This window comes from Pristiophorus japonicus, unplaced genomic scaffold (genome assembly GCF_044704955.1).
Source record: "Pristiophorus japonicus isolate sPriJap1 unplaced genomic scaffold, sPriJap1.hap1 HAP1_SCAFFOLD_1027, whole genome shotgun sequence".
Taxonomy (NCBI): Eukaryota; Metazoa; Chordata; class Chondrichthyes; family Pristiophoridae; genus Pristiophorus; species Pristiophorus japonicus.
This window is the reverse complement of record NW_027250678.1, coordinates 33769-48968: the sequence shown is the minus strand read 5'-3', so window position 1 is coordinate 48968 and position 15200 is coordinate 33769. Positions and strand designations below refer to the sequence as shown.

Sequence of the window (15200 nt, the reverse complement as noted above, 5' to 3'; positions counted from 1 at the left end):
GCGAGTGTAAGGGGAGAGAAAGAGAGGGGAAGAGGAGAGAAGGGAAGGGGAGCGAGATGGGAAGGCGAGCGAGGGAGGAGGCAGGGGAGAGATGGGGAGAAGGGGAGAATCTGAATAGAAGGGGAAGGAAAAGAGAGAGGAGGGGAGAGAGAGGAGTGGAGAGGTAAAGGGAAAGGGGGAAGGAGAGCGAAGGGGAAGAGAGTGGGTCAGGGAAAGAGGAGGAGGGGAGAGAGGGGGGGGGAGAGATGGGGAAAATATAGGAGGAAGGAGAGAGAGGGGAAGGAATGGGGCGAGAATGAAAGTAGAGAGGGAAGGGGAGAGAGAGAGCAAGGGGAAGGGTAACCTGGGAGGGGAAGGGGAGAGAGAGAGAGTGAAAAGGGAGAGGAGAGAGGGGGAAAGGAGTGAGAGAGGGAAGGGGAGTGACGAGGAAGGGGAGAATCTGAAAAGAAAGGGAGTAGAGAGAGAGAAGTGGTAGAGGAGAGAGGGGGAGGGGACACGGTGAGAGGGGGGAATGAGTGAGAGACGGGGAAAGCGAGATAGCAGGAAAGGGAGAGAGAGGGGAAGGAATGGGGAGAGAATAAAAGTAGAGAGGGAAGGGGAGAGAGGGGAAGTGGAGAGAGAGAGCAAGGGGAGAGTTCCATCTCCTCCCTCTCTTTCACCTTCCCCTCACTCTCTCTCCCCTTCCATGCTCCCTCTCCCCTTCCCCCTTCTCTCTCTCTCCTTCCCCTCCCTCTCTTTCCATTTCCTCTCTCTCTCTCTCCTTCCCCTCTCTCTCACTCCTTCCACTCTCTCTTTTCCCTTCCCCTCTCTTTCCTGCTCCTTCCCCTCTCTTTCCCAGAGTGGGTGGCTCCATAGCTCAGGGGATAGAGCACTGGTCTCGTAAATCAGGGATAGTGGGTTCAAATCTCACTGGGGCCTACTCAAAATTAGTTCAGTATTTAAATTTACTTTCAATTAACAAGGGCTTTAATTATAAAGATTAAACAGCTCCCAGACTGACCCTGGAACAACAGGCTCCTTCTTGTCCACATTAAAAGATTAACATATTTAAAAAGTACTTGGATGAACACTTGAAGTGCCGTAACCTGCAGGGCTGTGGACCGAGAGCTGGAAAGTGGGATTAGGCTGGGGAGCTCTTGGTCGGCCGGCACGGATACAATGGGCCGAATGGGATTATTTCCTTTCCCGACTCTCTCACTCTCTGTTTCTAACATCATCATAGGCAGTCCCTCGGAATCGAGGAAGACTTGCTTCCACTCTTAACATGATTCCCCCTTTATCCACCCTGTTCGTTACATCCTTAAAGAATTACAACAAATTAGTCAAACATGACTTCCCCTTCATAAATCCATGCTGACTCTGTCTGACCGAATTATGCTGTTCCCAATGGCCTGCTCCTGAAGGAGTGAGGGAGAGGGAACGGGGAAGGAGTGTGAGAGAGGGGGAAGGGGAGACTGCGAGGAAGAAAGAGGGAAGAAGTGAGAAAGATTGGAAGGGGCAGGGGGGGAAGAGAGAGAGAGAGAGAGAGAAAAAGCAGAAGAGAGTGGGCAAGAATGAGTGACAGGTATTTAAATACTAAACTAAGTTAGAGTAGGCCCCAATTAGATTTGAACCTACGACCCCTGGTTGACAAGACCAGTGCTCGAACCCCTGAGCTATGGAGCCACCTGCTCTGGGAAAGACACTGGAAGGAGCAGGAAGGAGAGAGAGGGATGGGAAAAGAGAGAGTGGGGGAAGAAGAGAGAGTGGAAGCGGGTAAGGGGAGGGGAAAGACTTGGAGGGGAAGGGGAGAGAGAGAGGGGAAAGGGAGAGACGGGGAATGAGAGCGGTTGAGGCGAGGGAGGGGGAAGGAGGAGAGGGGAATGAGTGAGAGAGGGGTAAGCGAGATAGTGGGAAAGGGAGAGAGGGGTAAAAAGATGTAGAACGGGTCATGAGAGAGAGAGGGGGAAGGGGAGAAGGTATAGGAAAGGGAAAAGTATTGAAACCCTGAGCTAATTTTGAGCATGCCCCAGTGAGATTTGAACTCACAACCCCTAGTTTACAAGACCAGTGCTCTGAACCCTGAGTTATGGAGCCACCTGCCTTGGCCTGGCTCTCTGTGTCTCTCTCTCTCGTTCTCTCTGTCTCTAACTTTCTCTCTGTCTCTCGAGAGGGAAGGGGAGAGAGGAGGAAAGGGAGAAAGAGAGGGGTTAAGGGAGAGAGGGAGGGGAGAGATAGAGGGGGAAGGCGAGAGAGAATGGTACGGTGAGGGAATGGGGGAAAGGGAGGGGGAAGGGAAACATAGAAACATAGACATAGAAACATAGAAACATAGAAACATAGCAGAAGTAGGCCATTCGGCCCTTCGAGTCTGCACCACCATTCAATGAGTTCATGGCTGATCATGCAACTTCAGTACCCCATTCCTGCTTTCTCGCCATACCCCTTGATCCCCCTCGTAGTAAGGACTACATCTAGCTCATTTTTGAATATATTTAGTGAATTGGCCTCAACTACTTTCTGTGGTAGAGAATTCCACATGTTCACCACTCTCTGGGTGAAGAAGTTTCTCCTCATCTCGGTCCTTAATGGCTTACCCCTTATCCTTAGACTGTGTGACCCCTGGTTCTGGACTTCCCCAACATTAGGAACATTCTTCCTGCATCTAACCTGTCTAAACCCGTCAGAATTTTAAACGTTTCTATGAGGTCCCCTCTAATTCTTCTGAACTCCAGTGAATACAAGCCCAGTTGATCCAGTCTTTCTTGATATGTCAGTCCCGCCATCCCGGGAATCAGTCTGGTGAACCTTCGCTGCACTCCCTCAATAGCAAGAATGTCCTTCCTCAGGTTAGGAGACCAAAACTGTACACAATACTCCAGGTGTGGCCTCACCAAGGCCCTGTACAACTGCAGTAACACCTCCCTGCCCCTGTACTCAAATCCCCTCGCTATGAAGGCCAACATGCCATTTGCTTTCTTCACCACCTGCTGTACCTGCATGCCAACCTTCAATGACTGATGTACCATGACACCCAGGTCTCGTTGCACCTCCCCTTTTCCTAATCTGTCACCATTCAGATAATAGTCTGTCTCTCTGTTTTTAACCACCAAAGTGGATAACCTCACATTTATCCACATTATACTTCATCTGCCATGCATTTGCTCACTCACCTAACCTATCCAAGTCGCTCTGCAGCCTCATAGCATCCTCCTCACAGCTCACACTGCCACCCAACTTAGTGTCATTCGCAAATTTGGAGATACGACATTTAAACCCCTGGTTTAAATCATTAATGTACAATGTAAACAGCTGGGGCCCCAGCACAGAACCTTGCGGTACCCCACTAGTCACTGCCTGCCATTCTGAAAAGTCCCCATTTACTCCGACTCTTTGCTTCCTGTCTGACAACCAGTTCTCAATCCACGTCAGCACACTACCCCCAATCCCATGTGCTTTAACTTTGCACATGGGATTGGGGTAGTGTGCTGAGAGGGGAAAGGGGTGATAGACAGAGAGGGGAGTGGAGAGTGAGAAGGGAGGGGCGAAGGGGAGAGCGAGAGGGGGTCGTGAGAGGGGAAGGAGTGACAGAGAGAGAGGGTGAAGAGAGAGTGAAGGGTAAGGAAGGGAGAGGGGAGAGAGAAGGAGGGGGTTGGAGAGAGATAGAGGTGGAAGGAAAGGGAGAGGAAGGGGAGGGGAGGAAGGGGGAGAGAAAGGGAGAGTGAGAAAGGGGGAAGGAGAGTGAGTGGAGGAGAGAGAGAGAGAGAGAGAGAGCGGGACACAAGAGAGACAGAGGAGGAAAGAAATGGAGCGGGGGAACGGGAGAGGATGGGTACAGAGGGACGGAAATAGAGAGGGGGAAGGGAAGAGAGAGGAAATGGAGAGTGGGAAGGGAGGGCGAGAGACAGGGGACGGGGGGAAAGGGAGACAGGGAGAGGGGGGAAAGGGGGACAGGGAGAGGGGGGAAAGGGGGACAGGGAGAGGGGGGAAGGAGAGCGAGAGAAGAAAAATAAAAGGCAGTGATGGGGAAGGCAGAGAGAGAGATCAAGAGCCTGCAGTTTGAGGGTTGTTCTGGGAGCTGTTTAATATTTATAATTTAACCCCTTGTTAATTGATGGTGAATTTAAATACTGAGTGAACTTTGAGTAGGCCCCAGTCAGATTTGAACTCATAACTGCTGATTTACTAGAGCAGTGCTCTAACCCCTGAGCTATGGAGCCAGCTCCGCTGGGAAAGACCGGGGAAGGAGCAGGAAAGAGAGGGAAAGGGGAGAGAGAGAGAGGGATTGTTTCATCGCAACTTCTCGTCTTGCATTATCTCGGTAACGTTGACGGAAGGATGCGTTTGTCTGGTTGATCACCCCAGTGGGAAGAGGAGAGAGAGAGAAAGGACGCAGGGGAGAGAGAGGGAGAAGGTGAGAATCTGAAAGGAAAGAGAAAGGGAGAAGGTGAGGCAATAGGCAGGGAAAGCAGATGGAGAACAGTTTGTGATGGGGAAGTGGGAGAGAGTGTGTCAGAGAGACAAGCCTGCTGTTCCAGAGTCGGTCTTGGAGCTGGTTAATATTTATAATTAAACCCTTGTTAACTAATGGTGAATTTAAATATTAAGCTAATTTTCAGCAGGACCCAGCCTCGGGTTTACTGGACAAGTGCTCTAACCCATGAGCTATGGAGCCACCTGCGCTGGGTTTGCTCTCTGTGTCTCTTTCTCTCGTTCTCTCACTTTTTCTCTGTCTCTCGAGGGGGAAGGGGAGAGAGAGGGAGGAAGGTGAGAGCGATGGGGGAGGGGATAGAGAGAGGGGAAGGGAGGGAGAGAGGGAGGGGAAGGGGAGAGAGAGGGAGGAAGGTGAGAGCGATGGGGGAGGGGATAGAGAGAGGGGAAGGGGGGAGAGAGGGAGGGGAAGGGGAGAGAGAGGGGAAGGGGAGAGAGAGGGGAAGGGGAGAAAGTGGGGAAGGGGAGAAAGAAGGAATGGGAGTGAGAGGGGGAAGGGGAGAGAGAGGGGAAGGGGAGAGAGAGAGAGAGAGAGAGAGAGGGGAAGGGGAGAGAGAGGGGGAAGGGAAGAGAGAGAGGGGGAAGGGAGAGAGAGGGGGAAGGGGGGAGAGAGAGGTGGAAGGGAGAGAGTGTGGGAAGGGGAGAGAGAGGGGGAAGGGAGAGAGTGTGGGAAGGGGAGAGAGAGGGGGAAGGGGAGAGAGAGGGGAAGGGGAGAGAGAGGGGAAGGGGGGAGAGAGAGGGGGAAGGGGAGAGAGAGGGGAAGTGGGGAGAGAGAGGGGGAAGGGGAGAGAGAGAGGGGAAGGGGAGAAGGTGGGGAAGGGGAGAGCAATGGGAGGGGGAGAGAGAGAGGGAATTGGAGAGAGAGAGAGGGGAGAGGGGAAGGGGAGAGAGTGTGGGAAGGGGAGAGAGAGGGGGAAGGGGAGAGAGAGGGGAGAAGGGGAGAGAGAGGGCGAAGGGGAGAGAGAGGGGAAGGGGAGAGAGAGAGGGGAAGGGGAGAGAGAGGGGGAAGGGGAGAGACAGGGGGAAGAGGGGAGAGAGAGGGGGAAGGGGAGAGAGTGTGGGAAGGGGAGAGGGAGGGGGAAGGGGAGAGAGAGGGGAGAAGGGGAGAAGTGGAGAGAGAGGGCGAAGGAGAGAGAGAGGGGAAGGGGAGAGAGAGAGGGGGAAGGGGAGAGAGAGGAGGAAGGGGAGAGAGAGGAGAAGGGGAGAGAGAGCGAAGGGGAGAGAGAGGGGAACGAGAGAGGGGAAGGGGAGAGAGAGGGGAAGGAGAGAGAGGGGAGAGAGAGTGGAAGAAGTGGGAGAGAGGGCAAGGGGAGAGAGGGAGGGGAAGGGCGGGATTGTTTCATCGCGCCTTCTCGTCTCGCGCCATCTCGGTAACGTTGACGGAAGGGTGCGTTTGTCTGGTCGATCACCCCAATGGGAAGGGGAGTGAGAGTGTGGAAGGGAGGAATGGGGACTGGGAGAGAGAAAGTGGAAGGACAGAGAGGAAGGACGCAGGGGAGAGAGAGGGAGAAGGGGAGAATCTGAAAGGAAAGCGAAGAGAGAGAGAGGGAGGGGAGAGAGGAGGAATGGGAATGGGAGGGGGGAGAGGGAGAGTGAAAAGGAAGAGGTGGAAGGGGAGAGAGGGAGGAGAGAGTGGGTCGGGAGGGGAGAAAGGGAGAAAGGGAGAGAGGGGGAAGGGGAGAGAGGGTGAGGAGACGGAGTGGGAAGGAGGGAGAGGGGAATGAGTGAGAGATGGGGAAAGCGAGAAAGCAGGAATGAGGTACTGAAGTTACACAATCAGCCATGATCATATTGAATGGTGGTGCAGGCTCGAAGGGCCGAATGGCCTACTCCTGCACCTAGTTTCTCTGTTTCTATGATTCTGTGTCCGTTGTACCCCGTAGGGGACCAAACCCGCACTGTGACTCCGGGAGGAGATCCTCGGCCACAGGGAGAAGACGGTTGAGGAGGACTCTAGCGACGACTTTCCCAGGGGATGATAACAGGGTGGTCTTGGACCTGGCCTGGAGACGACGAAGGTTGAACAGGTTCCCACTGGTTCTGTAGTTTAGTTCCACTCCAGCGGGGAGCTTGTTGACTGTGAGGTGGAGCACGGCAGCGAGGAATATTGAGACCCACGGCAATGTGGGTTTGACTCTTAACTGCCCCTGTGAAACGGTCAAGTGAGGCCCTCAGTTGTGTTCAAGAAGGCTGCTCACCACGACCTTCTCCAGGGGCAATTAGGGATGGGCAATAAATGCCGGCCTTGCTATCGACGGCCATATCCCGCAACGAATCTAAAACAAATATCGGTGGCTCTCAGACTGGATATGAAGAAGACTCGGTTACAGACTGGTCACAGAAAGTGAAAGTGCTGTGGGCTGTATTTAAACTGTGAAGTGAGTCGGTTCCTGTTGATGGTGTCGGCCTGTCGCCGATTGACAGCGAGTTCAGGAACAGAAGCCAAAATTGAGTAGGCCCCAGTGAGATTTGAACTCACGACCCCTGGTTTACAAGACCAGTGCTCTAACCCCTGAGCTATGGAGCCACCTGTAACGCCAGCTCATGTTTGCTTCTTACTATTGTTAACAAGGAGGTGGGGCCTGAATATAATCATTCTTGGTGATTCATCCCTGTACAATCATTGGAACATGATTGTTTCTCTGTCTCTCGAGAGGGAAGGGGGAGGGCGAGAGAGAATGGTATGGTGAGGGAGTGGGAGATCGACAGAGAGGAAAGTGGAGAGTGAGAACGACAGAGGGGGGAGTGAAGGAGGCAAATGGACAGAGATCGAGGTGGAAGGACAGGGAGAGAGAAATGGGGAAGGAGAGAGAGCAAGGCACAGGAGAGACAGAGGAGCAAAGAAATGGAGTGGGGGAAAGGGAGAGAAGAATAATAGAAGGCAGTGAGAGAGATTGAGAGCCTGTAGTTTGAGGGTCAGTCTCAGAGCTGTTTAATATTTATGATTAAAGTCCTTGTTAATTGATGGCGAATTTAAATACTGAGCTAATTGTGAGGAGACCCCAGTGTGATTTGAACCCATGATCTCTGGTTTATTAGACCAGTGCTTTAACCCCTGAGCTATGGAGCCAGCTCCTCTGGAGAAGTCAGGGGAAGGAGCAGGAAAGAGAGGGGAAGGGAAATGAGAGAGTGGAAGGAGTGAGAGAGAGGGGGAAGGGGAGAAAATGGGGAAGGAGTGACAGAGAGGGGGAAGGGAAAAGAGAGATAGGGAGGGGAGAGCGGGGAATGGGAAAGAGAGGAGGGAGAGGAAGAGTGAAAAGGCTGAGGTGGAAGGGGAGAGAGGGAGGAGAGAGTGGGTCGGGAAGGGAGAGAGGGCGAAGGTGAGAGGGAGAAGCGAGGGAGGGGGAAGGGGGGAGAGGGGAATGAGTGAGAGACGGGGAAAGCGAGATAGCGGGAAAGGGAGAGAGGGGTAAAAAGATGTAGAACGGGTCGTGATGGGGAAGGGGGTGGGGGAAAGGGAGAGTGAAGGGAAGAGAAGGGAAGGGGAGGCAGGCAGAGAGGGAAGTGGAGAGTGAGAAGGCAGAGGGGAAGGGGAGAGTGAGAGGGGGTAGTGAGATGGAAAGGAGTGAGCGAGAGATGGGAAAAGGGAGAGAGGGGGAAGAGAGAGTGAAGGGGGACGAGAGAGAGAGGGGGAGGGGAAGGGAGAGAGAGGGGGGAGTGGAGAGAGAGAAGTGGAGAGAAGGGAGGGAGAGAGAGATGGGAGTGGCAGAGAGGGGAAAGCGGAGAGAGGGATAAGAGTGAGAGAGAGAGGAGGGAAGGGAGAGAGAGGAGGAGGAATGAGAGAGCGAAGTGGAGAGAGGGGAGGTGAGAGAGAGATGGGAGTGGAGACAGAGAGGGAAGGGGAGAGTGAGAAGGCGTCATGAGAGGGAAAGGAGTGAGAGAGATGGGAAAAGGGAGAGGGGGGAAGAGAGAGTGAAGGGGAAGGGAGGGAGATAAAATAGCCCAAGGCAACTCAGTCACACTCTGGCTCAATCTCTCTCTATCTCTCTGTCTCTCTCGGTCTCTCTCTCTCTCGCTCACTCTCTGTCTCTCTCTCATTCTCACTTTCTCTGTGTCACTCTCTCTCTCTGTATCTTTTTCACTTTCTTTCTGTCTCGTGAGTGGGAAGGGTAGAGAGAGAGAGAGGAGGGAGGGGAGATAGAGGGGAAGAAAGGCAGAGGGAGAGAGTGAAAATGGTAAAGGGAAAGTGAGAGCGAGAGGGGAATGGGGAGAGAGAGGGAAAGGGAGAGAGAGAGAGGGGAAAGGGAGAGAGAGATAGGGAGGGGAGCGAGAGATGGGAAGGGGAGAGAGAGAGGGGAAGGGGAGAGAGAGAGAGGGGAAGGGGAGCGAGAGATGGGAAGGGGAGCGAGAGATGGGAAGGGGTGAGAGAGATGGGAAGGGGAGCGAGAGATGGGGAGGGGAGCGAGAGATGGGAAGGGGAGCGAGAGATGGGGAGGGGTGAGAGAGATGGGAAGGGGAGCGAGAGATGGGGAGGGGAGTGAGAGATGGGGAGGGGTGAGAGAGATGGGAAGGGGAGCGAGAGATGGGGAGGGGTGAGAGAGATGGGAAGGGGAGCGAGAGATGGGGAGGGGTGAGAGAGATGGGGAGGGGAGTGAGAGATGGGGAGGGGTGAGAGAGATGGGAAGGGGAGCGAGAGATGGGGAGGGGTGAGAGAGATGGGAAGGGGAGCGAGAGATGGGAAGGGGAGCGAGAAAGTTACAGTCAGAAGGGAAAAGGGAGAGAGTGAGCGGGAAGGAGAGAGAGAAGGAGAGAGGGATGGAGAGAGATAGAGGGGGAAGGAAAGGGAGAGGAAGGGGAGAGAGAGTGGGAAAGGGGGGAAGGGAGAGAGAAAGGGTGAAGGAGAGTGAGTGGAGGGGTGAGAGGGAGCGGTACACAGGGGAGACAGAGGAAGAAAGAAATGGAGTGGGGGAAAAGGGAGAGGATGGCCAGAGAGGGAAGGAAATAGAGAAGGGGAAGGTGAGAGAGAGGAAGTGGGGGGTGGGAAGGGAGAGAGAGAGGGGAAGGGGAGAAGAGGGAGTTGGAGAGAGAAAGGGGAAGGAGAGTGAGCGGAGGGGAGAGAGAGAGAAAAATAAAGGGAAATGATAGAGAGAGGAGAAAGGGAAGAGAGAAAGCGAGAGCCTGCAGTTCAAGGGTCGGTCTCAGAGCTTTTTAATATTTATAATGAAAGCCCTTGTCAATTGATGGTGAATTTAAATACTGAGCTCAGTTTTAGTCGGGCCCAGCTCCCTGCTCTGAGCTCTCTCTCTCTCGGGGGAAGGGGACAGAGAGAATGGCAGGGTGAGAGAGAAGGGAGAAAGGGGAGAGCCTGTGGTGACAGGGTCAGTTTCATATTTACAAATAAAGCTCCTTGTTAATTTAAATACTGAGCTCATTTTGAGCAGGCCTCAGTGAGATTTGAACCCACGACCCCTGGTTTACTAGAGCAGTGCTCTAACCCCTGAGCTATGGAACCACCTGCCCTGGGCTGTGGGTCATTCCCCAGTTAGTGCTGTGTGTTTGAAGAATGAGGAGGGGTCAGTGAAACGCTCAGATTGTGTCTCATCCCCCAGACTCCTGCCTCCGTCTCTTCAATATTCGCCTCTCAACATCGATATATCGGGTCTTTCACGTAGTAAAACATCCCAAGGCAACTCAGTCACACTCTGCCTCAATCTCTCTGTCTCTCTGTCTCATTCCCTGCCTCTCACTCTATCTCCGTGTCTCTCTCACTTATTCTCTGCTTCTGGATGGGGAAAGGGAGAGAGAAAAGGAGAAGAAAAGAGATAGAGGGGGAGGAGGAAGAGATAGAGGGGGAGGGGAGCGAGAGGGGAAGGAGTGACAGAGATAGGGGGAAGGGAAAAGAGGAAAATAAGCCTGTTGTTCCAGGGCACCAGTTCCCACTGTCACAGGACAGAGAGTGGAGAGCGCCAGTTCCCACTGTCACAGGACAGAGAGTGGAGACCACCAGTTCCCACTGTCACAGGACAGAGAGTGGAGAGCACCAGTTCCCACTGTCACAGGACAGAGAGTGGAGAGCACCAGTTCCCACTGTCACAGGACAGAGAGTGGAGAGCACCAGTTCCCACTGTCACAGGACAGAGAGTGGAGAGCACCAGTTCCCACTGTCACAGGACAGAGAGTGGAGAACACCAGTTCCCACTGTCACAGGACAGAGAGTGGAGAGCACCAGTTCCCACTGTCACAGGACAGAGAGTGGAGAACACCAGTTCCAACTGTCACAGGACGGGAGAGTGGAGAGCACCAGTTCCCACTGTCACAGGACAGAGAGTGGAGAACACCAGTTCCCACTGTCACAGGACGGGAGAGTGGAGAGCACCAGTTCCCACTGTCACAGGACAGAGAGTGGAGAACACCAGTTCCCACTGTCACAGGACGGGAGAGTGGAGAACACCAGTTCCCAATGTCACAGGACAGAGAGTGGAGAGCACCAGTTCCCACTGTCACAGGACAGAGAGTGGAGAGCACCAGTTCCCACTGTCACAGGACAGAGAGTGGAGAGCACCAGTTCCCACTGTCACAGGACAGAGAGTGGAGAGCACCAGTTGCCACTGTCACAGGACAGAGAGTGGAGAACACCGGTTCCCACTGTCACAGGACAGAGAGTGGAGAGCACCAGTTCCCACTGTCACATGAACATCCGGTAGTGCCCACAAAGGAAGTGGAGTGTGGGAAATTGCACTCTGCTTCTATTGAAGGGTGGTAAGGCCAATTCTGCGTCGGGAGCAGGACTTCCACGCTGGGGGGCTAAAATTCCCAGCCCAAGAAGGTTACCACCCCCAAGGTGGGGGCCTGTGCTGGGCGATGAATGGAGAATGGGATTGAGGGGCCACATTGCAGAGAAGGTCTGGGGAGGGGGTGGGGGGGGGGGGGCAAAGTGTGTTGGACGGTCAGGCCTGAGGGCTCTGTGCCTCGGTGCAGGGAGTGTTCGGGACTCTGCACAGATGGCGATTGGTGGATGTGGTGTGGTTGGCTTCGCGGGGGCTGGGTGCTTGACATCCGAGTGTGTTTGGCTTTTGGGAAGGATTCTGACAGGACGGGCCATGTTGGGTGCAGGGGGAGCATTCCCAGTGTTGGATGGGTCCAGAGCCGGGGACGGGGGCACACTCTTGGGATGGGGGTGGGCTGTTTGGGAGACACGTCGTCATTCGGGGAGTTGTTGGCCTGTGGGGTTCCCTGCCGCGGAGAGTTATTGATGCCAGTTCATTGGATATGTGCAGGAGGGAGTTGGATGTGGTTCTTTCGGTTGGGGAGGGTCGGGGGGTGATCAGTCAGGTATTTAAACACTAAACTAATTTTGAGTCGGCCTCAGCGAGATTTGAACCCATGACCGCTGGTTTATTAGACCAGTGCTCTAACCCCTGAGCTATGGAACCACCTGCTCTGCTAAAGGCAGGGGCAGGAGCAGGAAAGAGAGGGACAGGGAAAAGAGAGAGTGGAAGATGTTCTGTCTTGAATCAAGAGTCAGACGAGATACTGCAAGCTCAAAGTAAGGTGTGACCTTAGTCCTTTATCACAGGTCTCCAGAGTGCCTCACCAGCCTGTGAGGCTTCCTTAAGTACAGGTGCTCCCAAGGGATTGTGGGATCCCTTGGGACTCCAGGAGATAAGCCCTCTGGTGGTCAGGCATGATAATTACAGGTTTACATTCATAACAACACTTCCCGCCCCGACCTCCCCAAAGTCAATAGTGTAACTATATACAATGTGAGTCGATCTGGGGCCTTCCTTGCCCTGGTTGATCGTCTCGGTGTGAAAGCTGGTGTTAGTAAATCATTTGCTGGGCCCTTGCTGGGCTGCTGTGCAGCTGGCCTTGCTGGGCTGCTGGGGGGTGATGGGTTCTGCTTCGTGGTCAACCGCTGAGTCGGTTGCTACGTCTGTGTGTTGGACGGACGGTAGAGTCTGTTGTGGGTTGTTCTGGATAGTCTGTAAATCTCAGTTTGATTTGGTCCAAGTGTTTTCTGTTGGTGAGTCCAATTGCGAGTTTGACCACAAACACCTTGCTCCCCTCTTTGGCCAAAACAGTGCCAGCAATCCACTTGGGACCTTGTCCATAGTTCAACACAAATACAGGATCGTTTACTTCAATTTCACGTGACACATTTGTGCGATCACGTTATGTATTCTGTTGAAGCCGCCTGCTCTCTACCTGTTCGTGTAGATCAGGGTGGACTAACGAGAGCCTTGTCTGAAGTGCCCTTTTCATCAGCAGTTCAGTGGAAGGGACCCCGGTAACTGAGTGGGATCTTGTACGGTAACTGAGCAGGACTGTTTCCCTCTCCTTGCCCTCCCTCCCTCCCCCCACCCTCCCCCCCTGCTCTCTCTCCCCCCATCATAAAAGGTTAATAAAACAACATCACTTTGTTCACAGTACTTGTAGCAGCACTTGTGTGCTGAGAGATTTGCTTAGTATTGTCACTGGTGGCAATAAACGCCTGGGCTATCGCTATGGCCTTACTCAAGGTTGGGGTCTCTATCGTCAAAAGTTTGCGAAGTTTTATTTCATGGTCAATGCCAAGTACAAAGAAATCCCTGAGCATGCGCTCCAAATGCCCTTCAAATTTGCAATGTCCTGCAAGGCCCCTTAGCTCGGCGACATAGCTCGCCACTTCCTGGCCTGTCATCCCAGGGAAGCTGGAGGCTATTGGCCTCATGCTCCTGGTGTTGGCCCTGGTGGCCATGGGGCTGTAGGGCTGGTCTGGTGCAGGTTGCCATTGGTGGTGGCTGGGCTGCCCATTGACCACTTGTCCCTGTAGTGGGTCTGCTCCCACTGCCTGTGTGTGTGTCCTGTAAGGAGCATCACATTCGTTCCAAAGGTCCAAGCTACATGGTCAGGTAGCCTGCTGGACCTGGGGGTCTCCCACAGGGGCATTCCATTGGCATCAGCATGGTCCCTGTAGGACTCAATGTCCTTTACCGGTATACATGACACCTTGGCTCTGATCACGCATAGTCGAGCTTGCATTATATATTCTAGCATTTGCATCACTTTTGGGTGTCCTGGTTTCAACAGACATGGTTAAATTAGCCATTTCACAATCTCTATCATTACTGTTAAGCATAATAAACTTGTTCTTAACCTGCATTCATCTCATTAGTCACATTAGTTAAACCAGCATCACAATTCATGGTTACATTGCACACATTTCCATTCTTGCACCCTTGAATTGCATCTTTAGCTTTAAAGTCCGTGTACTCAAATAGTTGGAACTTCCCCTTGAAATTTTTTTGGTTACCGGTCTCCTTTAAGGGAGCTTTCAAATCCGATTGGCCGCTCGATGTCATGTGCTGCTTCTCCATGTTGACTCGTAGCATGGAGGAGGTCTGCTGCCTGTTGCTTGTGATGCTGCAGCCATTTTGTGGTGCTCTTTTCTTCCACATGCTTGTGGTGCTGTAGCCATTTTGTGGTGCTCTTTTCTTCCACGTGCTTGTGGTGCTGCAGCCATTTTGTGGTGCTCTTGTCTTCCACATGCTTCTGGTGCTGCAGCCATTTTGTGGTGCTCTTGTCTTCCACGTGCTTGTGGTGCTGCAGCCATTTTGTGGTGCTCTTGTCTTCCACATGCTTCTGGTGCTGCAGCCATTTTGTGGTGCTCTTTTCTTCCACATGCTTGTGGTGCTGCAGCCATTTTGTGGTCTTGCTGAAGGCAGGAGGCGGTGCTCTTTTCCTCCACAGCACCACTTCGCCTGATGTGGACCCGGTTCATCCAATTCCTGCCCAGCAGCGTGGGACCGTCGCCGGCTACAATCCACAGGTGGAGTTTGTGTAACACACCGCACTGGGAGCCCTGGACGTCTACAGTCCCTGTAACGTTCCCTCTGCCCACCTTCGGCTCATTTGCCGTGTTGGCGTTCCGAGTAGAGCGCTTGCTTTGGGAGTCTCGTGTCTGGGGCATGCGGACTATGTGGCCCTGCCCAGCAGATAGCTCTTGGTCGGCCGGCGTGGACACGATGGGCCAAAATAGCCTCCTTCCCTGCTGTAAGTTTCTATGAGTCGGTGATATATCGGTGTCTCTGAGACTGGATGTGGAAAAGGTGGGATACAGACTGGGAGTGGGAAGTGAAAGTACTGTGGGCAGATTGTCAAGTGCGGAGTGAGCGGTTCCTGTTAATGGTGTCGGCCTGTCGCTGATTGATGGTCAATTCAGTAACAGAAGCCAAAATTGAGTAGGCCCTAGTGAGATTTGAACTCACGACCCCTGGTTTGACAAGACCAGCGCTCTAACCCCTGAGCTATGGAGCCACCTGTTCTGGGACAGACAGGGGAAGGAGCAGGAAAGAGAGGGGAAGAGAAAAGAGAGCATGGAAGGAGTGAGAGAGAGAGGAAAGGGAACAAGAGGGAGGTAAAGGAGAGAGTGAGAGGGGAAGGGGAGAGGGAGCGTGGAAGGGGAGAGCGAGATGAGAAGGATTGAGAAAGGGAAGGGTAGAGAGAGGGGGGGAATGGGAGCGAGTGTAAGGGGAGAGAAAGAGAGGGGAAGGGGAGAGAAGGGAAGGGGAGCGAGATGGGAAGGCGAGCGAGGGAGGAGGCAAGGTAGAGATGGGGAGAAGGGGAGAATCTGAATAGAAGAGGAAGGAAAAGAGAGAGGAGGGGAGAGAGAGGAGTGGAGAGGTAAAGGGAAAGGGGGAAGGAGAGCGAAGGGGAAGAGAGTGGGTCAGGGAAAGAAGAGGAGGAGGGGAGAGAGGGGGAGGGGGGAGATGGGGAAGATATAGGAGGAAGGAGAGAGAGGGGAAGGAATG

General features: G+C 53.5%; 3 non-coding genes across 3 annotated transcripts; 1 reads left to right on the top strand and 2 right to left on the bottom strand.

Annotated features, from left to right (window-relative positions):
* The first annotated feature begins 845 nt into the window (after positions 1-845).
* trnat-cgu (transfer RNA threonine (anticodon CGU)) lies at positions 846-918 on the top strand. The gene has a single exon. It is a non-coding gene; the product is annotated as a tRNA-Thr (tRNA).
* Positions 919-6924: 6006 nt separating this feature from the next.
* On the bottom strand, positions 6925-6997 carry trnat-ugu (transfer RNA threonine (anticodon UGU)). Its single transcript has one exon. It is a non-coding gene; the product is annotated as a tRNA-Thr (tRNA).
* Positions 6998-7467: 470 nt separating this feature from the next.
* Positions 7468-7540, bottom strand: trnai-aau (transfer RNA isoleucine (anticodon AAU)). The gene has a single exon. It is a non-coding gene; the product is annotated as a tRNA-Ile (tRNA).
* Between the last annotated feature and the right edge of the window lie 7660 nt (positions 7541-15200).